The sequence below is a fragment of the Rutilus rutilus genome, assembly GCF_951802725.1.
Source record: "Rutilus rutilus genome assembly, chromosome: 2".
Taxonomy (NCBI): Eukaryota; Metazoa; Chordata; class Actinopteri; order Cypriniformes; family Leuciscidae; genus Rutilus; species Rutilus rutilus.
Genome location: NC_140210.1, coordinates 23143462 through 23171317, shown reverse-complemented (window position 1 = coordinate 23171317; position 27856 = coordinate 23143462).

The window sequence follows — 27856 nt, the reverse complement described above, 5'->3', positions numbered from 1 at the left end:
ACTGATTCTAGCATGATTTACCATAGTTTACCATGATTTACCATAGTTTACCATTATTTACCACGATTTACCATAGTTTACCATGATTTACTATAGTATACCATGATTTACCATGTTCAAATATGATTTACTGATTCTAGCATGATTTACCATAGTTTACCATGATTTACCACGATTTACCATACTTTACCATGATTTACTATAGTATACCATGATTTACCATGTTCAAGTATGATTTACTGATTCTAGCATGATTTACCATAGTTTACCATGATTTACCACGATTTACCATACTTTACCATGATTTACTATAGTATACCATGATTTACCATGTTCCAGTATGATTTACTGTTTCTAGCATGATTTATCATAGTTTACCATGATTTACCATAGTTTACCATGATTTACTATAGTATACCATGATTTACCACGATTTACCATAGTTTACTATGATTTACTATAGTATACCATGATTTACCATGTTTTAGTATGATTTACTATGATTCTAGGATCATTTACCATAGTTTACCATGATTTACTATAGTAATACTAATGATTTACCATGTCCAAGTATGATTTACTGATTCTAGCATAATTTACCATAGTTTACCATGATTTACTATAGTTTACCATGATTTACCACGATTTAGCATAGTTTACCATGATTTACTATAGTATACCATGATTTACCATGTTCAAGTCTGATTTACTGATTTTAGCATGATTTACCATAGTTTACCATGATTTACTATAGTATACCATGATTTACCATGTTCAAGTATGATTTACTATGATTCTAGCATGATTTACCATAGTTTACCATGATTTACCACGATTTACTATAGTTTACCATGATTTACTATAGTATACCATGATTTACCATGTTCAAGTATGATTTACTGATTCTAGCATGATTTACCATAGTTTACCATGATTTACCATAGTTTACCACGATTTACCACGATTTACCACGATTTACCATAGTTTACCATGATTTACTATAGTATACCATGATTTACTATAGTATACCATGATATACCATGTTCAATTATGATTTACTGATTCTAGCATGATTTATCATAGTTTACCATGATTTACCATAGTTTACCATGATTTAGCATAGTTTACCATGATTTACTATAGTATACCATGATTTACCATGTTCAAGTATGATTTACTATGATTCTAGCATGATTTACCATAGTTTACCATGATTTACCACAATTTACCATAGTGTACTATGATTTACTATAGTATACCATGATTTACCATGTTTTAGTATGATTTACTATGATTCAAGGTTGATTTACCATAGTTTACCATGATTTAGTCAAAAGAGCCAAGTCCCATCTCTATACTATGTTTTGATGCAGAGATATACGTTTTGCTAAACGGTTGCTAGGATACTCTCTTTGGTTGCTATGGAGTTACTTGGCAGCTGCCAATGATGAAATTCCAAAGGCTTCTTGTCAGTATGAATGATATAAACCAACTCCCATGCCTCTGTGACATTCAGAATGGAAGATATCCCTCTTTGGATTTTGGTTGCTAAGGTGCTCGACAATGGTTGCTAGGGAGGGGCTTGGAAGTGTTGAGGTGATTCATGATTGGCTGTTTACTGCCCCGAGTCAAATGAGACCACCCCCATGTTTCTATGACAATTCAGTCTGGAGATATCTCTTTGAACTCTTTCAATGGAAGTCTATGGAACTTGTTGCTAAGGGGCTCTAAATGGTTGCTAGGGCGTGGCTTGATAGCTTCACAATGATCCTGAGAGACTGATTGGTCGTCTGAGTAAAATGAGCCCTCCCCCTTGTCTCTATGACACTGTGATCCAGAGCTACGTTCAATACAAAGTCCCTATGCAATTTACCATAGTAGGAAAAGCATGTGTGTTTCACGGGACGTTCCTTCCCCATAGTAAGTCAATGGGGCAACTTTGGGCATCTCCTGCCCCCCAGGGGTGCAACTTTTACCCCATTGTGAGGTATGTTCTTACAGAGCCTGTCAGCCTCTTCAAATGTGGCAAATCACACATTTCTGCGAAATCCTCGCTCAGAGCTACGTGTGGTCAAAGTTCGTCGCAATGTTAAGTCAATGGGACTTTTTTGGCCGCTTTTTTGCCCCTGGGGCGAACACCGCACCCCCGATCGCTTATAAAAGTCATAGCACACCTCTCCTTAATGAGCCGGTCGATTTGACACCTCATTCATGGCTCTGAGACAAACGGTGCGGGGCGAGTTACGCGCCAAACTTTGTCCAGAATAATAATAAGAATAATAATAATAAGAAGAATAATAAGTATGAGCAATAACAATAGTGATGCCTTGCTTTCAGCAAGCACCACTAATAAGAAGAATAATAAGAATAACTAGAATGTACATTTCCTGAAGAAAATGTGAAGTGGTGCTTGCAGTGGCAAAATTCGGCACGGTTGCTAGGGTTTTACTAGGTGGTTGCTATGGTGTTCTGGGAGGTTTCCAAGGTATTCTGGGTGGTTGCTAGGGCGTTGCTAAGTGTTGCTAGGATATTCAGTGTGGTTGCTAGGCAGTTGCTAAGGTGTTTACCATAGTTTACCATGATTTACCACGATTTACTATAGTTTACCATGATTTACTATAGTATGCCATGATTTACCATGTTCAAGTATGATTTACTGATTCAAGCATGATTTACCATAGTTTACCATGATTTACCACGATTTACCATAGTTTACCATAATTTACTATAGTATACCAGATTTACCATGTTCAAGTATGATTTACTGATTCTAGCATGATTTATCATAGTTTACCATGATTTACCACGATTTACCATAGTTTACCATGATTTATTATAGTATACCATGATTTACCATGTTCAAGTATGATTTACTGATTCTAGCATGATTTACCATAGTTTACCATGATTTACTATAGTATACCACAATTTACCATGTTCTAGGATAATTTACTGATTCTAGCATGATTTATCATAGTTACCATGATTTACCATGATTTACCATAGTTTACCATGATTTACTATAGTATACCATGATTTACCATGTTCAAGTATGATTTACTGATTCTAGCATAATTTACCATAGTTTACCATGATTTACAACGATTTACCACTAATTACCATAGTTTACCATGATTTACTATAGTATACCATGATTTACCATGTGCAAGTATGATTTACTGATTCAGGCATGATTTACCATAGTTTACCACAATTTACCACGATTTACTATAGTTTACCATGATTTACTATAGTATACCATGATTTACCATGTTCAATTATAATTTACTGATTCTAGCATGATTTACCATGATTTACCATAGTTTACCATGATTTACTATAGTATACCATGATTTACCATGTTCAAGTATGATTTACTATGATTCTAGCATGATTTATCATAGTTTACCATGATTTACCATAGTTTACCATGATTTACCATAGTTCACCACGATTTACCATAGGTTACCATGATTTACCATGTTCAAGTATGATTTACTGATTCTAGCATGATTTACCATAGTTTACCATGATTTACCATAGTTTACCATTATTTACCACGATTTACCATAGTTTACCATGATTTACTATAGTATACCATGATTTACCATGTTCAAATATGATTTACTGATTCTAGCATGATTTACCATAGTTTACCATGATTTACCACGATTTACCATACTTTACCATGATTTACTATAGTATACCATGATTTACCATGTTCAAGTATGATTTACTGATTCTAGCATGATTTACCATAGTTTACCATGATTTACCACGATTTACCATACTTTACCATGATTTACTATAGTATACCATGATTTACCATGTTCCAGTATGATTTACTGATTCTAGCATGATTTATCATAGTTTACCATGATTTACCATAGTTTACCATGATTTACTATAGTATACCATGATTTACCACGATTTACCATAGTTTACTATGATTTACTATAGTATACCATGATTTACCATGTTTTAGTATGATTTACTATGATTCTAGGATCATTTACCATAGTTTACCATGATTTACTATAGTATACTATGATTTACCATGTTCAAGTATGATTTACTGATTCTAGCATAATTTACCATAGTTTACCATGATTTACTATAGTTTACCATGATTTACCACGATTTAGCATAGTTTACCATGATTTACTATAGTATACCATGATTTACCATGTTCAAGTCTGATTTACTGATTTTAGCATGATTTACCATAGTTTACCATGATTTACTATAGTATACCATGATTTACCATGTTCAAGTATGATTTACTATGATTCTAGCATGATTTACCATAGTTTACCATGATTTACCACGATTTACTATAGTTTACCATGATTTACTATAGTATACCATGATTTACCATGTTCAAGTATGATTTACTGATTCTAGCATGATTTACCATAGTTTACCATGATTTACCATATTTTACCACGATTTACCACGATTTACCATAGTTTACCATGATTTACTATAGTATACCATGATTTACTATAGTATACCATGTTCAATTATGATTTACTGATTCTAGCATGATTTATCATAGTTTACCATGATTTACCATAGTTTACCATGATTTACCATAGTTTACCATGATTTACTATAGTATACCATGATTTACCATGTTCAAGTATGATTTACTATGATTCTAGCATGATTTACCATAGTTTACCATGATTTACCATAGTGTACTATGATTTACTATAGTATACCATGATTTACCATGTTTTAGTATGATTTACTATGATTCAAGGTTGATTTACCATAGTTTACCATGATTTAGTCAAAAGAGCCAAGTCCCATCTCTATACTATGTTTTGATGCAGAGATATACGTTTTGCTAAACGGTTGCTAGGATACTCTCTTTGGTTGCTATGGAGTTACTTGGCAGCTGCCAATGATGAAATTCCAAAGGCTTCTTGTCAGTATGAATGATATAAACCAACTCCCATGCCTCTGTGACATTCAGAATGGAAGATATCCCTCTTTGGATTTTGGTTGCTAAGGTGCTCGACAATGGTTGCTAGGGAGGGGCTTGGAAGTGTTGAGGTGATTCATGATTGGCTGTTTACTGCCCCGAGTCAAATGAGACCACCCCCATGTTTCTATGACAATTCAGTCTGGAGATATCTCTTTGAACTCTTTCAATGGAAGTCTATGGAACTTGTTGCTAAGGGGCTCTAAATGGTTGCTAGGGCGTGGCTTGATAGCTTCACAATGATCCTGAGAGACTGATTGGTCGTCTGAGTAAAATGAGCCCTCCCCCTTGTCTCTATGACACTGTGATCCAGAGCTACGTTCAATACAAAGTCCCTATGCAATTTACCATAGTAGGAAAAGCATGTGTGTTTCACGGGACGTTCCTTCCCCATAGTAAGTCAATGGGGCAACTTTGGGCATCTCCTGCCCCCCAGGGGTGCAACTTTTACCCCATTGTGAGGTATGTTCTTACAGAGCCTGTCAGCCTCTTCAAATGTGGCAAATCACACATTTCTGCGAAATCCTCGCTCAGAGCTACATGTGGTCAAAGTTCGTCGCAATGTTAAGTCAATGGGACTTTTTTGGCCGCTTTTTCGCCCCTGGGGCGAACACCGCACCCCCGATCGCTTATAAAAGTCATAGCACACCTCTCCTTAATGAGCCGGTCGATTTGACACCTCATTCATGGCTCTGAGACAAACGGTGTGGGGCGAGTTACGCGCCAAACTTTGTCCAGAATAATAATAATAATAACTAGAATGTACATTTCCTGAAGAAAATGTGAAGTGGTGCTTGCAGTGGCAAAACTCGCCACTCGGTTGCTAGGGTGTTGTACATGATTGCATATGAGCCAACAACCATGCCTCTACGATGTTGTGGAGCTGAAATATGGCTTCTATATGTTGCAAAATGGTTGCTAGGTGGCTCTAAATGGTTGCTAGGGTGTGAATACACAGTTACCATGGTGATATTTACAGACTGTTTTCCAACTGAAACTAATGAGCCAACCCCCATCTCTATACAATATTCTGATGCAGAGATGTAGGTCTTGTAAAATGGTTGCTAGGGTACTCTGTTTGGTTGCTATGGAGATGCTTGTCAGCTGCTAATGATGAAACTGCAAAGGCTTCTTGTCAGTATGAATGATATAAACCAACTCCCATCTCTATACAATGTTCTGATGCAGAGATATACGTTTTGCTAAACGGTTGCTAGGGTACTCTATTTGGTTGCTAGCGAGTGGCTTGTCAGCTGCCAATCATGAAACTCCAAAGGCTTCTTGTCACTATGAATGATATAAACCAACTCCCATGCCTCTGCGACATTCAGAATGGAAGATATGCCTCTTTGGAATTTGGTTGCTAGGGTACTCTGTTTGGTTGCTAGGGAGTGGCTTGTCAGCTGTCAATGATGAAATTCCAAAGGCTTCTTGTCAGTATGAATTATATAATCCAACTCCCATGCCTCTGTGACATTCAGAATGGAAGATATGCCTCTTTGGATTTTGGTTGCTAGGGTACTCTGTTTGGTTGCTATGGAGTTACTTGGCAGCTGCCAATCATGAAACTCCAAAGGCTTCTTGTCACTATGAATGATATAAACCAACTCCCATGCCTCTGCGACATTCAGAATGGAAGATATGCCTCTTTGGAATTTGGTTGCTAGGGTACTCTGTTTGGTTGCTAGGGAGTGTCTTGGCAGCTGTCAATCATGAAACTCAAAGGCTGCTTGTCAATATGAATGATATAAACCAACTCCCATGCCTCTGTGACATTCAGAATGGAAGATATCCCTCTTTGGATTTTGGTTGCTAAGGTGCTCGACAATTGTTGCTAGGGAGGGGCTTGGAAGTGTTGAGGTGATTCATGATTGGCTGTTTGCTGCCCTGAGTCAAATGAGACCACCCCCATGTTTCTATGACAATTCAGTCCGGAGATATCTCTTTTAACTCTTTCAATGGAAGTCTATGGAACTTGTTGCTAAGGGGCTCTAAATGGTTGCTAGGGCGTGGCTTGATAGCTTCACAATGATCCAGAGAGACTGATTGGTCATCTGAGTAAAATAAGCCCTCCCCCTTGTCTCTATGACACTGTGATCCAGAGCTACGTTCAATACAAAGTCCCTATGCAATTTACCATAGTAGGAAAAGCATGTGTGTTTCACGGGACGTTCCTTCCCCATAGTAAGTCAATGGGGCAACTTTGGGCATCTCCTGCCCCCCAGGGGTGCAACTTTTACCCCATTGTGAGGTATGTTCTTACAGAGCCTATCAGCCTCTTCAAATGTGGCAAATCACACGTTTCTGCGAAATCCTTGCTCAGAGCTACGTGTGGTCAAAGTTCGTCGCAATGTTAAGTCAATGGGACTTTTTTGGCCGCTTTTTCGCCCCTGGGGCGAACACCGTACCCCCGATCACTTATAAAAGTCATAGCACACCATTCCCGAATAATCCGCACGATTTGACGCCTCATTCGTGTGTCTGTGTCAAAAGCTGCGGGACGAGTTACGCGCCAAACTTTGTCCAGAATAATAATAATAAGAAGAAGAATAATAAGTATGCAAGAGAACACTAATGATGCCTTGCTTTCAGCAAGCACCATTAATAATAAGAACTAGAATGTACATTTCCTGAAGAAAATGTGAAGTGGTGCTTGCAGTGGCAAAACTCGCCACTCGGTTGCTAGGGTGTTGTACATGATTGCATACGAGCCAACAACCATGTCTGTACGATGTTGTGGAGCTGAAATATGGCTTCTATATGTTTCAACATGGTTGCTAGGTGGCTCTAAACGGTTGCTAGGGTGTGAATACACAGTTACCATGGTGATATTTACAGACTGTTTCCCAACCGAAACAAAAGAGCCAACCCCCATCTCTATACGATGTTCTGATGCAGAAACATGGGTCTTGATAAACGGTTGTTAGGGTCCTCTGTTTGGTTGCTAGGGAGTGACTTGGCAGGTGCCAATCATGAAACTCCAAAGGCTGCTTGTCAGTATGAATGATATAAACCAACTCCCATGCCTCTGTGACATTCAGAATGGAAGATATCCCTCTTTGGATTTTGGTTGCTAGGGTACTCTGTTTGTTTGCTATGGAGTTGCTTGGCAGCTGCCAATGATGAAACTGCAAAGGCTGCTTTTCAGTATGAATGATATAAACCAACTCCCATGCCTCTGTGACATTCAGAATGGAAGATATCCCTCTTTGAAGTTTGGTTGCTAGGGTAATCTATTTGGTTGCTATGGAGTTGCTTGACAGCTGCCAATGATGAAACTGCAAAGGCTTCTTGTCACTATGAATGAAATAAACCAACTCCCATGCCTCTGTGACATTCAGAATGGAAGATATCCCTATTTTGATTTTGGTTGCTAGGGTACTCTATTTGGTTGCTAGTGGGTGGCTTGATAGCTGCCAATGATGAAACTTCAAAGGCTTCTTGTCACTATGAATGATATAAACCAACCCCCATCTTTATACGATGCTCTGATACAGAGATATAGGTCTTGCTAAATAGTTGCTAGGGTACTCTGTTTGGTTGCTATGGAGTGGCTTGGCAGCTGCCAATGATGAAACTCCAAAGGCTGATTTTCAGTATGAATGATATAAACCAACTCCCATGCCTCTGTGACATTCAGAATGGAAGATATCCCTCTTTGGATTTTGGTTGCTAAGGGGCTCTAAATGGTTGCTAGGGCATGGCTTGATAGCTTCACAATGATCCTGAGAGACTGATTGGTCATCTGAGTAAAATGAGCCCGCCCCCTTGTCTCTATGACACTGTGATCCAGAGCTATGTTCAATACAAAATCCCTATGCAATTTACCATAGTAGGAAAAACACATGCTGGGCCGTCCTACACCATAGTAAGTCAATGGGAAACTTTGGGCAGCTCCTGCCCCCCAGGGGTGCAACTTTTACCCCATTGTGAGGTATGGTCTCACACAGCCTGCCATCCTCTTCAAATGTGGCAAATCACACATTTCTGCGAAATCCTCGCTCGGAGCTATGACTCGTCAAAGTTTGTTGCAATGTTAAGTCAATGGGATTTTTCGGCTGCTTTTTCGCCCCTGGGGCGAACACCGTACCCCCGATCGCTTATAAAAGTCATAGCACACCATTCCCGAATAATCCGCACGATTTGACACCTCATTCGTGGGTCTGTGACAAAAGGTGCGGCACGAGTTACGCGCCAAACTTTTGTGTGGAAGAATAATAATAATAACTAGAATGTACATTTCCTGAAGAAAATGTGAAGTGGTGCTTGCAGTGGCAAAATTCGCCACTCGGTTGCTACGGTGTTGTACATGATTGCATACGAGCCAACAACCATGTCTGTATGATGTTGTGGAGCTGAAATATGGCTTCTATATGTTGCAATATGGTTGCTAGGTAGCTTTAAACGGTTGCTAAGGTGTGGTTACACAGTTACCATGATGATATTTACAGATTGGTTTCCCAACCGAAACAAACAAGCACACCCCTATGTCTATACGATGTTCTGGTGCTGAGATATAGCTCATTCATGTGTTTGTATTTGTCATGTGTTTGCTAGGGTACTCCAAATGGTTGCTAAGGTTTGTTTATACAGTTGATGGGGTAATATTTAAAGAGTATTTGCAGGTCTGGGTCAAAAAATGCCCAACTCTGTGTTTTTACAATGTTTTGTTGCTAAGATATGGCTTGTAAATGTTGTTCAGTGGTTGCTAGGGGCCTGTAACTGGTTTCTAGGGCGTGGCTATGAAGTTGTTATGTCACTACTTATTGGCTGCTTGATAGGATGAATCAAAAGAGCCCAACCCCAAGGCTCTATGACCTTCTGAGCCAAAGATATGATTTTGCAAATTTTGTGCCTATGTTAAGTCTATGGGACATTTTTCGGCAAATTTTTCGCCCGCCAGACGAACATCTTACACCCGATTGCTTATAAAAGTCATAGCACACCTCTCCTCAATAAACCGGTCAATTTGACACCTCATTCAGGGGTCTGTGACAAACGGTGTGGGGCGAGTTACGCGCCGAAGTTTTGTCTAGGTGAATAGTAATCACAACACTAGAATGTACATTTCCTGAAGAAAATGTGAAGTGGTGCTTGCAGTGGCAAAATTCGGCACGGTTGCTAGGGTTTTACTAGGTGGTTGCTATGGTGTTCTGGGAGGTTTCCAAGGTATTCTGGGTGGTTGCTAGGGCGTTGCTAAGTGGTTGCTAGGGTATTCAGTGTGGTTGCTAGGCAGTTGCTAAGGTGTTTACCATAGTTTACCATGATTTACCACGATTTACTATAGTTTACCATGATTTACTATAGAATGCCATGATTTACCATGTTCAAGTATGATTTACTGATTCAAGCATGATTTACCATAGTTTACCATGATTTACCACAATTTACCATAGTTTACCATAATTTACTATAGTATACCAGGATTTACCATGTTCAAGTATGATTTACTGATTCTAGCATGATTTATCATAGTTTACCATGATTTACCACGATTTACCATAGTTTACCATGATTTATTATAGTATACCATGATTTACCATGTTCAAGTATGATTTACTGATTCTAGCATGATTTACCATAGTTTACCATGATTTACTATAGTATACCACAATTTACCATGTTCTAGTATAATTTACTGATTCTAGCATGATTTATCATAGTTACCATGATTTACCATAATTTACCATAGTTTACCATGATTTACTATAGTATACCATGATTTACCATGTTGAAGTATGATTTACTGATTCTAGCATGATTTACCATAGTTTACCATGATTTACCATAGTTTACCATGATTTACCACGATTTACCATAGTTTACCATGATTTACTATAGTTTACCATGATTTACCACGATTTACCATAGTTTACCATGATTTACTATAGTATACCATGATATACCATGTTCAAGTATGATTTACTGATTCTAGCATGATTTATCATAGTTTACCATGATTTACCATAGTTTACCATGATTTACTATAGTATACCATGATTTACCATGTTGAAGTATGATTTACTGATTCTAGCATGATTTACCATAGTTTACCATGATTTACCATAGTTTACCATGATTTACCACGATTTACCATAGTTTACCATGATTTACTATAGTATACCATGATATACCACGTTCAAGTATGATTTACTGATTTTAGCATTATTTATCATAGTTTACCATGATTTACCATAGTTTACCATGATTTACCATAGTTTACCATGATTTACCATACTTTACCATGATTTACCATAGTTTACCATGATTTACTATAGTATACCATAATTTACCATGTTGAAGTATGATTTACTGATTCTAGCATGATTTACCATAGTTTACCATGATTTACCATAGTTTACCATGATTTACCATAGTTTACCATGATTTACCACAATTTACCATGATTTACCATAATTTACCATAGTTTACCATAATTTACCATAGTTTACCATGATTTACCATAGTTTACCATGATTTACCACGATTTACCATAGTTTACCATGATTTACTATAGTATACCATGATATACCATGTTCAAGTATGATTTACTGATTCTAGCATGATTTATCATAGTTTACCATGATTTACCATAGTTTACCATGATTTACCATAGTTTACCATGATTTACTATAGTATACCATGATTTACCATGTTGAAGTATGATTTACTGATTCTAGCATGATTTACCATAGTTTACCATGATTTACCATAGTTTACCATGATTTACCATAGTTTACCATGATTTACTATAGTATACCATAATTTACCATGTTGAAGTATGATTTACTGATTCTAGCATGATTTACCATAGTTTACCATGATTTACCATAGTTTACCATGATTTACCACAATTTACCATAGTTTACCATGATTTACCATAATTTACCATAGTTTACCATAATTTACCATAGTTTACCATGATTTACCATAGTTTACCATGATTTACCACGATTTACCATAGTTTACCATGATTTACTATAGTATACCATGATATACCATGTTCAAGTATGATTTACTGATTCTAGCATGATTTACCATAGTTTACCATGATTTACTATAGTATACCACAATTTACCATGTTCTAGTATAATTTACTGATTCTAGCATGATTTATCATAGTTACCATGATTTACCATAATTTACCATAGTTTACCATGATTTACTATAGTATACCATGATTTACCATGTTGAAGTATGATTTACTGATTCTAGCATGATTTACCATAGTTTACCATGATTTACCATAGTTTACCATGATTTACCACGATTTACCATAGTTTACCATGATTTACTATAGTTTACCATGATTTACCACGATTTACCATAGTTTACCATGATTTACTATAGTATACCATGATATACCATGTTCAAGTATGATTTACTGATTCTAGCATGATTTATCATAGTTTACCATGATTTACCATAGTTTACCATGATTTACTATAGTATACCATGATTTACCATGTTGAAGTATGATTTACTGATTCTAGCATGATTTACCATAGTTTACCATGATTTACCATAGTTTACCATGATTTACCACGATTTACCATAGTTTACCATGATTTACTATAGTATACCATGATATACCACGTTCAAGTATGATTTACTGATTTTAGCATTATTTATCATAGTTTACCATGATTTACCATAGTTTACCATGATTTACCATAGTTTACCATGATTTACCATGATTTACCATAGTTTACTATGATTTACTATAGTATACCATGATTTACCATGTTTTAGTATGATTTACTATGATTCTAGGATGATTTACCATAGTTTACCATGATTTACCACGATTTACCATAGTTTACTATGATTTACTATAGTATACCATGATTTACCATGTTTTAGTATGATTTACTATGATTCTAGGATGATTTACCATAGTTTACCATGATTTAGTCAAAAGAGCCAAGTTCCATCTCTATACTATGTTTTGATTCAGAGATATACGTTTTGCTAAACGGTTGCTAGGGTACTCTTTTTGGTTGCTATGGAGTTACTTGGCAGCTGCCAATGATGAAATTCCAAAGGCTTCTTGTCACTATGAATGATATAAACCAACTCCCATGCCTCTGTGACATTCAGAATGGAAGATATCCCTCTTTGGATTTTGGTTGCTAGGGTACTCTGTTTGGTTGCTAGGGAGTGGCTTGTCAGCTGCCAATCATGAAACTCCAAAGGCTGCTTGTCAGTATGAATGATATAAACCAACTCCCATGCCTCTGCGACATTCAGAATGGAAGATAACCCTCTTTGAATTTTGGTTGCTAGGGTACTCTGTTTGGTTGCTAGGGAGTGGCTTGTCAGCTGCCAATCATGAAACTCCAAAGGCTTCTTGTCAGTATGAATGATATAAACCAACTCCCATGCCTCTGTGACATTCAGAATGGAAGATATCCCTCTATGGTTTTGGTTGCTAAGGTGCATGACAATGGTTGCTAGGGAGGGGCTTGGAAGTGTTTAGGTGATTCATGATTGGCTGTTTGCTGCCCCGAGTCAAATGAGACCACCCCCATGTTTCTATGACAATTCAGTCTGGAGATATCTCTTTGAACTCTTTCAATGGAAGTCTATGGAACTTGTTGCTAAGGGGCTCTAAATGGTTGCTAGGGCGTGGCTTGATAGCTTAACAACGATCCTGAGAGACTGAATGGTCGTCTGAGTAAAATGAGCCCGCCCCCTTGTCTCTATGACACTGTGATCCAGAGCTACGTTCAATACAAAATCCCTATGCAATGTGTAGGACGGCCCATGAAATGGGCCGTCCTACACCATTGTAAGTCAATGGGAAACTTTGGGACGCTCCTGCCCCCCAGGGGTGCAACTTTTACCCCATTGTGAGGTATGTTCTTACAGAGCCTGTCAGCCTCTTGAAATGTGGCAACTCACACGTTTCTGCGAAATCTTCGCTCAGAGCTATGACTCGTCAAAGTTTTTTGCAATGTTAAGTCTATGCGTTTTTTTTGGCCCGTTTTTTGCCCCTGGGGCGAACGCCGTACCCCCGATCGCTTATAAAAGTCATAGCACACCTCTCCTCAATGAGCCGGTCGATTTGACACCTCATTCATGGGTCTGTGACAAACGGTGCGGGACGAGTTACGCGCCGAAAAAAAAGTGGAATAAAAATAATAATAATAATAATAAGTATGGAGGATAACAATAGTGATGCCTTGCTTTCAGCAAGCACCACTAAAAATAATAAGTATGCAAGAGAACACTAATGATGCCTTGCTTTCAGCAAGCACCATTAATAATAAGAATAATAAGTATGAGCAATAACAATAGTGATGCCTTGCTTTCAGCAAGCACCACTAATAATAAGTATGCAAGAGAACACTAATGATGCCTTGCTTTCAGCAAGCACCATTAATAATAAGAATAATAAGTATGAGCAATAACAATAGTGATGCCTTGCTTTCAGCAAGCACCACTAATAAGAATAATAAGTATGAGCAATAACAATAGTGATGCCTTGCTTTCAGCAAGCACCACTAATAATAATAAGTATGCAAGAGAACACTAATGATGCCTTGCTTTCAGCAAGCACCATTAACTAGATGTGAAAGTTCGTCGAGACAAACTTTAAGTTGGCTTGAGAAAGTTTGGAGCACAACGTTTTTTGCTAGGCGGTTGCTAGGATGTTATGGGTGGTTGCTAGGGTATTTTGGGCGGTTGCTAGGGTGTTCTGGGTGGTTGCTAGGTGGTTGCTAGGGTGTCCTGGGTGGTTGCTAAGGTCTTTTGGGTGGTTGCTAGGGTATTTTGGGTGGTTGCTAGGGTGTTCTGGGTGGTTGCTAGGCGGTTGCTAGGGTTTTCTGGGTGGTTGCTAGGCTGTTTTGGGTGGTTGCTAGGGTATTCTGGGTGGTTGCTAGGCGGTTGCTAGGATATTCCTGATGGTTGCTAGGGTCTTTGGGGTGGTTGCTAGGCGGTTGCTAGGATATTTTAGGTGGTTGCTAGGGTCTTTTGGGTGGTTGCTAGGCAGTTGCTAGGGTCTTTTGGGTGGTTGCTAGGGTCTTTTGGGTGGTTGCTATGGTATCTATGGACCAAACTTTGTCCAGAATAATAATAATAATAATAAGAAGAATAATAAGTATGAGCAATAACAATAGTGATGCCTTGCTTTCAGCAAGCACCACTAATAATAATAAGTATGCAAGAGAACACTAATGATGCCTTGCTTTCAGCAAGCACCATTAACTAGATGCGAAAGTTCGTCGAGACAAACTTTAAGTTGGCTTGAGAAAGTTTGGAGCACAACGTTTTTTGCTAGGCGGTTGCTAGGATGTTATGGGTGGTTGCTAGGGTATTTTGGGCGGTTGCTAGGGTGTTCTGGGTGGTTGCTAGGTGGTTGCTAGGGTGTCCTGGGTGGTTGCTAAGGTCTTTTGGGTGGTTGCTAGGGTATTTTGGGTGGTTGCTAGGGTGTTCTGGGTGGTTGCTAGGCGGTTGCTAGGGTTTTCTGGGTGGTTGCTAGGCTGTTTTGGGTGGTTGCTAGGGTATTCTGGGTGGTTGCTAGGCGGTTGCTAGGATATTCCTGATGGTTGCTAGGGTCTTTGGGGTGGTTGCTAGGCGGTTGCTAGGATATTTTAGGTGGTTGCTAGGGTCTTTTGGGTGGTTGCTAGGCAGTTGCTAGGGTCTTTTGGGTGGTTGCTAGGGTCTTTTGGGTGGTTGCTAGGCGGTTGCTAGGGTGTTTTGGGTGGTTGCTAGGATGTTTTGGGTGGTTGCTAGGGTCTTTTGGGTGGTTGCTAGGCAGTTGCTAGGGTGTTTTGAGTGGTTGCTAGGATATTTTAGGTGGTTGCTAGGGTCTTTTGGGTGGTTGCTAGGCGGTTGCTAGGGTGTTTTGGGTGGTTGCTAGGATATTTTGGGTGGTTGCTAGGGTCTTTTGGGTGGTTGCTAGGTGGTTGCTAGGGTGTTTTGGGTGGTTGCTAGGGTATTTTGGGTGGTTGCTAGGGTGTTCTGGGTGGTTGCTAGGCGGTTGCTAGGGTGTTTTGGGTGGTTGCTAGGATGTTTTGGGTGGTTGCTATGGTCTTTTGGGTGGTTGCTAGGCAGTTGCTAGGGTGTTTTGAGTGGTTGCTAGGATATTTTGGGTGGTTGCTAGGGTCTTTTGGGTGGTTGCTAGGCGGTTGCTAGGATATTTTAGGTGGTTGCTAGGGTCTTTTGGGTGGTTGCTAGGCGGTTGCTAGGGTCTTTTGGGTGGTTGCTAGGGTGTTTTGGGTGGTTGCTAGGATGTTTTGGGTGGTTGCTAGGGTCTTTTGGGTGGTTGCTAGGCGGTTGCTAGGGTGTTTTGGGTGGTTGCTAGGATATTTTGGGTGGTTGCTAGGGTCTTTTGGGTGGTTGCTAGGTGGTTCCTAGGGTGTTTTGGGTGGTTGCTAGGGTGTTCTGGGTGGTTGCTAGGCGGTTGCTATGGTGTTTTGGGTGGTTGCTTGGATATTTTGGGTGGTTGCTAGGGTCTTTTGGGTGGTTGCTAGGGTGTTCTGGGTGGTTGCTAGGCGGTTGCTAGGGTGTTATGGGTGGTTGCTATGGTGTTGCTAGGCGGTTGCTAAGGTATTCAGGGCGGTTGATATGGTGTTACTAGGTGGCTGGTAGTTGTCACAGATGGTTACTATGGAGTTTTTAGAGAGTTCTTAGCATGATCTTGGCATGATTTAACACTTAACTAATCACTATTAGCATGTAGCTATTCACTGCTAGCATGTGTAGTATGTTGGAAGTGCTGTTTGCTAGCATGAGTCAAAAGAGCCAAACCTCATCTCTATACGATGTTCTGATACAGAGATATAGGTCTTACAAAACGGTTGCTAGGGTACTCGAGTTTGGTTGCTATGGAGTTGCTTGGGAGCTGGAAGATTTAAACTTAAGAAGTTTATAGTGGTTTGAAGTTTACAGTAGTTTACAGTAGTTTGAAGTTTGACAGATAGATAAATAAGTTAGATAGACACACACACACACACACACACACACACACACACACACAAACACACACACACACACACACACACTAACTCGCTCACACACTCACTCATAAACTCAGTGTGTGTGTCTGAATTTAGAGTTTATAAGTGTATAAATTGATGAGTTTATAAGTGTATGAGTTCTTGAGTTTTGAGTTTATAAGTTTAAATCAGTTTAGAGTTTATAAGTTTAAATGAGTTTAAGAGTTCAGAGTTTATTAATTTATGAGTTTAAGAGTTCATAAGTTTATGAATTCATGAGTTTATAAGTTAATTAGTTTATAAGTGTTAATAGTTTAGAGTTTATTAGTTTAAATGAGTCTCAATGGCTCATATAGTATATAGAACGGCAGTTTGGTTTAGTCTTCAAGGTGTTTAGATTTAAATTTTTGTCGGTTTGAATTTTTTAGAACTCCCCAATGTAAGTCAATGGGAGTTTTTGAATGAGTTTTTTCGAGTTTTGATCGTCATTTGTAGGAAAACCGTAAGTCCGATCAGTCTGAAAAGATAGAGCACACCGAGTCAGATCAGTTTGAGTGTCTGACCCGAGTTTGGAGTATGTAGAGTTAAAGCTCTAAGAGGAGTTTGAGTTGTAAATTTTTAGGGTCAGAATAATAATAATAATATGTTTAAATAGGATTTCAATATGTTGGCTCTCTCAAGCCAACTTAATAAGTTTAAATAGGATTTCAGTAAGTTGGCTTTCTCAAGCCAACTTAATGATGTTATTTAAGCCAGCGCAAATACCTGTATTTACATCCTGTTTTCGGTCGAAATCCAAAGTAGTCGATTGCCGAGTTCACGCCCATAGGTTTAGTTACCTATGATCACGCGCGTGAACTCGACAATCGACTACTTTCCAATCCAAATGTACAAAAAAATGAGCTCAATGTTAAAATTGACCGGAGTTCTCCTTTAGTAATTTACTAATCAATTGTAAATGAATTATAACTGAATCTACAAAACATACATACAATAATTAACATATCACTTATTAATCATTTATGAACGCATAGTCATGTTTTGTAAATAATTAGTTAATCATTTACTAATCACTAGTAAATGACTTGTAACGGAATTTACAAAACATACATAAAATGTTAGTATATCACTTGCTACTCATTTATGAATGTTCTGTAAATGATTAATTCATCATTAACTAACCACATATAAATGACTTACAACTGAACGTTGCTTGCAAAAACACAGTTCAAGCAGAAAGATAAAAACTAATGTTAAAAAGTCAAGGGTCAGGATCAGGATTCCAACTAAAGCAAACACTAATCTCCATCATGGTAACTTCAAACCAAACATTTTCAATTAAACATCTCAATAACAACTTGTGTAGGTGTATGACAGAAATAAAGTCATACTGGGTAATAATAAGTGTAATAAAGTGTGATCGCTGGAGAACGGTAGTTCTTGTTTTTCTCTATTTTCTGTTCTTGTGTTTCTCTTTCCTTCAGTGAATCTGCTTGTTAACAGCAGGTGTTCATCACTAATGCTCAACAATCACTTATTTCACTTATTCACTTATTATGCAACATATTCACTTAATTATCTCACTGCAACACTGCATCAATGTTACTTTTTACTCTTTGTAGTGTGGATTTTCCTGTAGGGTTGAAAGGGTTAACAGTGTAAGATAAAAAGACACACCCACGAAATGTATTTTAACAGTAATAAACTGTAAGTTATAAAACAGGTATATACTGGAACACTGTATTTATTTTTTGGGTCACCGTTGTGCTGAAGAGTAGAGCCTGTGCTTCAGTCCAGGAAAAGATCTACAAACATTGATGATATGCTGCATGTTGCTTTATTTAACAGGCGGTGACTGTGTAGTTGCTGGTCCAGTAGAAATCGTTTTATGTTCAATAGTGTTTTTAGTGTTCTCAAATGAAAGAAGTTCACAGTAATACTTTGCTCACTTTATTTATGCATTATAAATTTTAGTTAATACATTTAAATGACAGTTGTTCAATTTAAGGCAGTCGGTTTCTGCAAGTGAAATTAGTTAACTCGAGTTTTAATTTAGTGCATTTTTACAGTAACATACTGTATGTTACAGTAAATAACTGTACAATTAACAGTATATTACTGGCAACAGTGTTTTTTGGGAGTGGCCCCCGGGGACCAAACGAAATTTTTCCGTAGAAGTCTAGTGGGGCTACATGCCCACCAAATTTCATGTTCCCCGGTGCTTCGGTGTCCCTGGTATTGTTGACGAAAAATGTACGGGGGGGAGTGGCCCCCGGGGACCAAACGAAATTTTTCCGTAAAAGTCTAGTAGACGAACATACCATAAAAATTTCTTCATCCTCGGTGCCACGGTTCAGGTAGTTATTTAGGAAAAACTGCATTTTTTTGGGTTAAGGGGGGCCCAGCGCGGGGGGGGGGAGTGGCCCCCGGGGACCAAACGAAATTTTTCCGTAGAAGTCTAGTGGGGCTACATGCCCACCAAATTTCATGTTCCCCGGTGCTTCGGTGTCCCTGGTATTGTTGACGAAAAATTTACGGGGGGGAGTGGCCCCCGGGGACCAAACGAAATTTTTCCGTAAAAGTCTAGTAGACGAACATACCATAAAAATTTCTTCATCCTCGGTGCCACGGTTCAGGTAGTTATTTAGGAAAAACTGCATTTTTTTGGGTTAAGGGGGGCCCAGCGCGGGGGGGGGGAGTGGCCCCCATGGACCAAACGAAATTTTTCCGTAGAAGTCTAGTAGACCAACATACCATAAAAATTTCTTCATCCTCGGTGCCACGGTTCAGCAAGGCTCGAAATTGCGACCATTTTGGTCGCATATGCTCCTGAAATTTAGTCTGTGAGACCTAAAAATATATTTGGGAGCATTTGTGCGAGTGCAAATAATGGTTGTGGTGCGACCTGTTTTCATTTCTCTAAAAAACGTTTGCAAATTACTTCACAGTGTGTACCTTATGTGCGCTGATACGCGATGGCCGGACCGTCATTCTATCCAACGTTATATAACCAATCCCGGGGTTTTTCCTGCATTGATTTTTTTTCCGCCAAAGCCTTTGATCGGTGCGTGAGTGACTGCTGCGCTTGACGAGAGAAAGCCCCGGCCGCGCGCGCGCGCACTCTCACGTCTTCAAACAACACGAGCGCTGTCTTGCTCTCTCTCCCTCGCGCATATTAATCAAAATCATTTGACACGATAGAAAAAGGGCGGAAGACCGAAGTTTCACGTGGAGCATTCTGAGATTTTTTTTCTCCTAAATTACCGTGGAGTGTGAATTGTGCTAAAAAAATAAACTACCGGGATAATCACACAACGCTTGCCGTATGCTACACTTAATGACACTCCGATTCGCGAACTAATGACTCATTTGAACCGATTCACTTTAATGAATGGAATGAACTGATCTGTCCAACACACTCACGAGACGTCTGAATCGGTGTATAACAAATCGGTACCACTTTACAATAATGTTCCACTTATTAAATTCTAGTTAACACAGTTGTACTATTAAAAAAAAACTGCACTTTGTTAATTTGTTAACCATTGTTAATGTTAATTTCAACATTTGGGCTACTAATAGCCTATACATTATTGATTTATTTTTTTTTTTATTTTTTTTTTTACATAGTTAATGCACTGTGAAGTAACATTAATGAACAATGAACAGCTGTATTTTTATTAACTAAGATTAACAAAGATTAATACAGCATATTAATAGCAATAGAGTGCCAAGTGCCAAGCAAAAAATGCAGGGACAGGTGTGTGGCAAACAAATCAGGTTCAATTATTAAGGCTTTTAATCGGCAGGATATGTCAAATATAACCATACTGTCTATGAATATAACACCGCATACACCATCGCCAAAGAAGAGCTTGCCTTCACTAAATTTATGTCAAATGACAAATCATGTGCCAATATCATCGGGGTGAGATGATATAGAGCCAGAAGACCAAATTTCAAATCTTGGCCACAGGATGAAATACAATTTGTTAATATATAATTTGTAGTTGTGGTGCTCCTAAATTTTTGCTGGTGCTCCTAACTTTTTGAAGTTGGGAGCACCAGTGCTACCAAGTAAAAAAGTTAATTTCGAGCCCTGTTCAGGTAGTTATTTAGGAAAAACTGCATTTTTTTGGGTTTGGGGGGGCCCAGCGCGGGAGGGGAGTGGCCCCCGGGGACCAAACGAAATTTTTCCGTAGAAGTCTAGTGGGGCTACATGCCCACCAAATTTCATGTTCCCCGGTGCTTCGGTGTCCCTGGTATCGTTGACGAAAAATTTACGGGGGCCCCAGCGCGGGGGGGAAGTGGCCCCCGGGGACCAAACGAAATTTTTCCGTAAAAGTCTAGTAGACCAACATACCATAAAAATTTCTTCATCCTCTGTGCCACGGTTCAGGTAGTTATTTAGGAAAAACTGCATTTTTTTGGGTTTGGGGGGGCCCAGCGCGGGGGGGGAGTGGCCCCCGGGGACCAAACAAAATTTTTCCTTAGAAGTCTAGTGGGGCTACATGCCCACCAAATTTCATGTTCCCCGGTGCTTCGGTGTCCCTGGTATCGTTGACGAAAAATTTACGGGGGCCCCAGCGCGGGGGGGGGGAGTGGCCCCCGGGGACCAAACGAAATTTTTCCGTAAAAGTCTAGTAGACGAACATACCATAAAAATTTCTTCATCCTCGGTGCCACGGTTCAGGTAGTTATTTAGGAAAAACTGCATTTTTTTGGGTTAAGGGGGGCCCAGCGCGGGGGGGGGAGTGGCCCCCGGGGACCAAACGAAATTTTTCCGTAGAAGTCTAGTGGGGCTACATGCCCACCAAATTTCATGTTCCCCGGTGTTTCGGTGTCCCTGGTATGGTTGACGAAAAATTTACGGGGGCCCCAGCACGGGGAGGGGAAGTGGCCCCCGGGGACCAAATGAAATTTTTCCGTAAAAGTCTAGTAGACCAACATACCACAAAAATTTCTTCATCCTCGGTGCCACGGTTCAGGTAGTTATTTAGGAAAAACTGCATTTTTGGGGGTTTGGGGGGGCCCAGCGCGGGGGGGGAATGGCCCCCGGGGACCAAACGAAATTTTTCCTTAGAAGTCTAGTGGGGCTACATGCCCACCAAATTTCATGTTCCCCGGTGCTTCGGTGTCCCTGGTATCGTTGACGAAAAATTTACGGGGGCCCCAGCGCGGGGGGGAAGTGGCCCCCGGGGACCAAACGAAATTTTTCCGTAAAAGTCTAGTAGACCAACATACCATAAAAATTTCTTCATCCTCTGTGCCACGGTTCAGGTAGTTATTTAAGAAAAACTGCATTTTTTGGGGTTTGGGGGGGCCCAGCGCGGGGGGGGAGTGGCCCCCGGGGACCAAACGAAATTTTTCCTTAGAAGTCGGGGCTACATGCCCACCAAATTTCATGTTCCCCGGTGCTTCGGTGTCCCTGGTATCGTTGACGAAAAATGTACGGGGGCCCCAGCGCGGGGGGGGGGAGTGGCCCCCGGGGACCAAACGAAATTTTTCCGTAAAAGTCTAGTAGACCAACATACCATAAAAATTTCTTCATCCTCTGTGCCACGGTTCAGGTAGTTATTTAAGAAAAACTGCATTTTTTGGGGTTTGGGGGGGCCCAGCGCGGGGGGGGAGTGGCCCCCGGGGACCAAACGAAATTTTTCCTTAGAAGTCTAGTGGGGCTACATGCCCACCAAATTTCATGTTCCCCGGTGCTTCGGTGTCCCTGGTATCGTTGACGAAAAATGTACGGGGGCCCCAGCGCGGGGGAGGGGAGTGGCCCCCGGGGACCAAACGAAATTTTTCCGTAAAAGTCTAGTAGACGAACATACCATAAAAATTTCTTCATCCTCGGTGCCACGGTTCAGGTAGTTATTTAGGAAAAACTGCATTTTTTTGGGTTAAGGGGGTGTAGATTTAAAAATCATGGTTTCCCCTTTATGGTTGAATCACGGAAGCTACACCAGTTACCTTTGCCAAGAGATTCAATTGATTATGTATCATGTGTCAGACAGAGAGAAACAGGCATATAAGAACATAAGGCTACATGAGAGATCTTCATTCCAGATTTCTCTGTTCCCCATTTCTTTATCTTCTCATCCCATCATGCTAGATGTAAATGGTTTCTCTGGCTTTATGTTTCTCTGCCATTAAGTTTCTCTAAGCTTATACCATTGTTTCTCTGTTTCTCATGCCTCTGCCTTTGTCTTTGTTTCTCATGCCTGTTTCTCTGAGGTGGTACAGTAAGATAGAGCTTATATACATTACAGAGCAGCTTCCTTTTAAGGTAACAAAGTATGTTGCTTAAGCTTTAAAAATGGAACGTATATGTCATACAAACATATGGCACAATTCACTTCCATATTAAGAACATATCTTTGTTGCTTACATCTGCATCAGTTGCAACACATGTACAGTACACACCCTTCTGTCTCCCTCTACAAAATATAGCTCAAACAGCTGTCTCATGTGACATGATCTTCACATGCACCCATTCTATGTATAGTCTCTCATGCACTGAACACAGATACAACTCTGGCTTGACAAAATACATTATGAAATTATGAATAAAGAAAAATAATACAAATACATAACATTAAACGGTAAATTTTAGTCTTCAGTCCCTCCACTGGAACTACGACCGTAAGTTCCACACCGTCACTCCACCAGTGGCCATCTAATGAAGCAATAGCGAGAAAAGGAAAAGCAGACCAAAGAAAGACATAAAGGACAGAAGAATAGAAACAGAAAAGAAGAGAAACAAAACAAAGAAAGAACAAAACAACAAAGAACCCCCCCATGTCATGTCCCCGTATACTATGTGTTATTTTAACATCTATGTGTATGTATTTAAAATGAACCCCAACCATCTAAGAAAAGAAAAACTAATAAGTCTTCTACCGGTGCCTTGACTCGTTAAGTGCTTAACTCCTCAAGTTCCCGGCCAAAACAACAAACCAAAACAAACGTTGATGTTAAAAAGCTCCTATCCCTTGGGGTTGAAAATCAGTAAACGAGTGTTCATTGTTTGTGGAGTTGTGTTTTGTAAGTAATATAAAATCTCCTATTTCACTCCTTATGTCCCATTCTTAGTTATAGCCATTTGTCATCAAAGGAGCATTTCTAAAGTTATTTTTAGTTTAAAATAAATTAATTAATTTATTCCCTGTTACCCAGACTTCTTTTGAATTAGCAAAAACAACGTCTTCATCTTTAAACACCACCATGTCTTGGAATTATCCAATGCCATGTCTAATGATCTGAAATGTGAAAACTATGATAGAAATTAATTCAACATCATACAACCATCACATATTCAGGATATAAAACTTTTAGACATTTATAAAAGGCAACTAACACCACAATCTAAAAAAAGACTGACAATGTTTGTTTTACTCTCCATATCATTAATGACAATTACCCTCATGGTCTCAGCTAGTTCTTGAAAACTCTTTCCCTCAGCTCTTTTGTATATCATTTCCTTTCCTCAGGGTGTTGTCCCCTGGCATTGATATATCAAGTTATGACACTTGTCACAATGGAATACAAACCATTCAAGGAATGCGGTCTCTGGTGATCAGGCATCGGTGAGCTCACTTTTTTTGGAGGGGCAGACTGCTGTAACCCTCAATGATGCTGTTGGCCTAACAAACATCTGCTCAACCATACCCATCTCACATCTAACACCTCCCATCAGGGTAGGTGCCCAGTGGCGATGACCCCCTGCATTAGGTTGTCCTCCGTTGGCCAAAAGAGAATCTTACCCGTCTCTGAGAAATCACACCATTTACACTGGTAACCGCTCTTTCCCATTAGGTCATTTTTAACAGGTATTTTCCAAATCTCAGGAAAGTGCATTCAAGAGCCATCAGAGCCATTTGGAATGCCTAACAGTGTAAACATGGAGACAAATTAATGATAGTATTTAATCACTAGAATCCATCAAACATCTTCAAACATCAACATATCAATGCTGAGTTTACTCAGTGAATTTAGTTATTTCAACCATTCATTCAGTGAAATGTTCTGTTACATCAATAACCGTAACCAATCAATAACTGGAACCATCAGTCCTGTACATGGTGAAGACAAAGATGAGACAAAGAAGTTACTGGTCATGAAATAAACAAATAAAAATGGTCTCTTCTATCATTTAAGGTAGAATATCATTAAAACATTTAACTCCCAATTGCATATATTATTTATTATTAAAAATCTCAGAGTAATTCTGCATTTTCAATACTTTTATAATTTCTTCCTACTCACTTTTACTCTGACCTAGTCAGAAATAATATACATTCCAAATAGACATCTTTGTTTATATTTGACATTTTTCCTTATTTTCCAACTCACATTCTTATGGAATCATTATCTATGATTTTCATCAGCTTGTACTTGTCAATTAACTATAAAAAATATTATCATAGATCTTTCCTCAAATTAATTCCTTAACTTCAATCTTATGATGTTATTTATCTCTTGTTCTTCTTCAGACAAAACTTAAATTTATAATGTTAAACAATTAACTTCCAAACTCACATTAACACCAGAAATCTGTTAAAAAGCATAGCTTGTTTCTGTTTTTCTCTTCAAATACCCCAAAGATAATGTTTTGCTATACAATTACCTTTGTGTATTCTAGAGAAGCAACAAGCTTTCTATTTATATCTTTCTGTGTGTGTGTGTCTAAAGGAGGGTATAGATTCCAGAGGAAGGGGCTGCTTCACTCTCCCTTCTCACTCAATGAACAAAACTAACCCTTATATTTGTATTTATCTTTTTTCTTCCTTTTTCAGTTTAACTCAGATTAATTTCTTTGTTTTTTTTTTCTTTTCCTCTAAGCTTGCTCAGAATAGTATCCTCAAATATTTGAACAGATTTACGGTCAAAATCAGAAATGCCTGCGATCCTAACTAGTTACATCGGCACCTTCATACTTTTATGACTCCAGTGTTAATGTCCTTAGAGCTTATTTTTAACCCTTTCTATGGCGCTCGTCACACTTAACTACTCCTGTCAATCAAGTCTTGCTGCCTTTTCATACTTGTATTAATTCCAGCGTTAATGTTTTTAGAGACTATTTTTACTCCTTTCTTTGGAAACTCCCTACATCTAATCGCTCCCTTAATCAAGTATCCTATCAAAATGTCCTAGCTTAACCGTCTTACAGCTAATTTCCCAAATTTTGACTAGATAGTCTTCTTTCTAAAAAAGATCTATCTCTATCCCAGCATATCAAATACTTTAGAGGTTTACCTTTCAGAGGAACTTAAAAATTCCAAATTAAATTTAATTAATTTAATTCCAATTTTAATATGTCTGACACATGTTTCTTGGCAACACAACTGGTACTTTAAATAGCACAGTTCTTTTAAGCAGTTTCAGTCTATGTTTAATCATCAGGTAGACTCATAATTATTTAGAATAAAATAAGGTCTTACCTGGAATGATCAAACAAAGGCCTGACGAAATCAATCCTGTTCGTGACACGCCAATTGTAGATTTAAAAATCATGGTTTCCCCTTTATGGTTGAATCACGGAAGCTACACCAGTTACCTTTGCCAAGAGATTCAATTGATTATGTATCATGTGTCAGACAGAGAGAAACAGGCATATAAGAACATAAGGCTACATGAGAGATCTTCATTCCAGATTTCTCTGTTCCCCATTTCTTTATCTTCTCATCCCATCATGCTAGATGTAAATGGTTTCTCTGGCTTTATGTTTCTCTGCCATTAAGTTTCTCTAAGCTTATACCATTGTTTCTCTGTTTCTCATGCCTCTGCCTTTGTCTTTGTTTCTCATGCCTGTTTCTCTGAGGTGGTACAGTAAGATAGAGCTTATATACATTACAGAGCAGCTTCCTTTTAAGGTAACAAAGTATGTTGCTTAAGCTTTAAAAATGGAACGTATATGTCATACAAACATATGGCACAATTCACTTCCATATTAAGAACATATCTTTGTTGCTTACATCTGCATCAGTTGCAACACATGTACAGTACACACCCTTCTGTCTCCCTCTACAAAATATAGCTCAAACAGCTGTCTCATGTGACATGATCTTCACATGCACCCATTCTATGTATAGTCTCTCATGCACTGAACACAGATACAACTCTGGCTTGACAAAATACATTATGAAATTATGAATAAAGAAAAATAATACAAATACATAACATTAAACGGTAAATTTTAGTCTTCAGGGGGCCCAGCGCGGGGGGGGGGAGTGGCCCCCGGGGACCAAACGAAATTTTTCCGTAGAAGTCTAGTGGGGCTACATGCCCACCAAATTTCATGTTCCCCGGTGTTTCGGTGTCCCTGGTATCGTTGACGAAAAATTTACGGGGGCCCCAGCGCGGGGGGGGAAGTGGCCTCCGGGGACCAAACGAAATTTTTCCGTAAAAGTCTAGTAGACCAACATACCATAAAAATTTCTTCATCCTCGGTGCCACGGTTCAGGTAGTTATTTAGGAAAAACTGCATTTTTTTGGGTTTGGGGGGGCCCAGCGCGGGGGGGGAGTGGCCCCCGGGGACCAAATTAAATTTTTCCGTAGAAGTCTAGTGGGGCTACATGCCCACCAAATTTCATGTTCCCCGGTGCTTCGGTGTCCCTGGTATCGTTGACGAAAAATTTACGGGGGCCCCAGCGCGGGGGGGGAAGTGGCCCCCGGGGACCAAACGAAATTTTTCCGTAAAAGTCTAGTAGACCAACATACCATAAAAATTTCTTCATCCTCTGTGCCACGGTTCAGGTAGTTATTTAGGAAAAACTGCATTTTTTTGGGTTTGGGGGGGCCCAGCGCGGGGGGGGAGTGGCCCCCGGGGACCAAACGAAATTTTTCCTTAGAAGTCTAGTGGGGCTACATGCCCACCAAATTTCATGTTCCCCCGTGTTTCGGTGTCCCTGGTATGGTTGACGAAAAA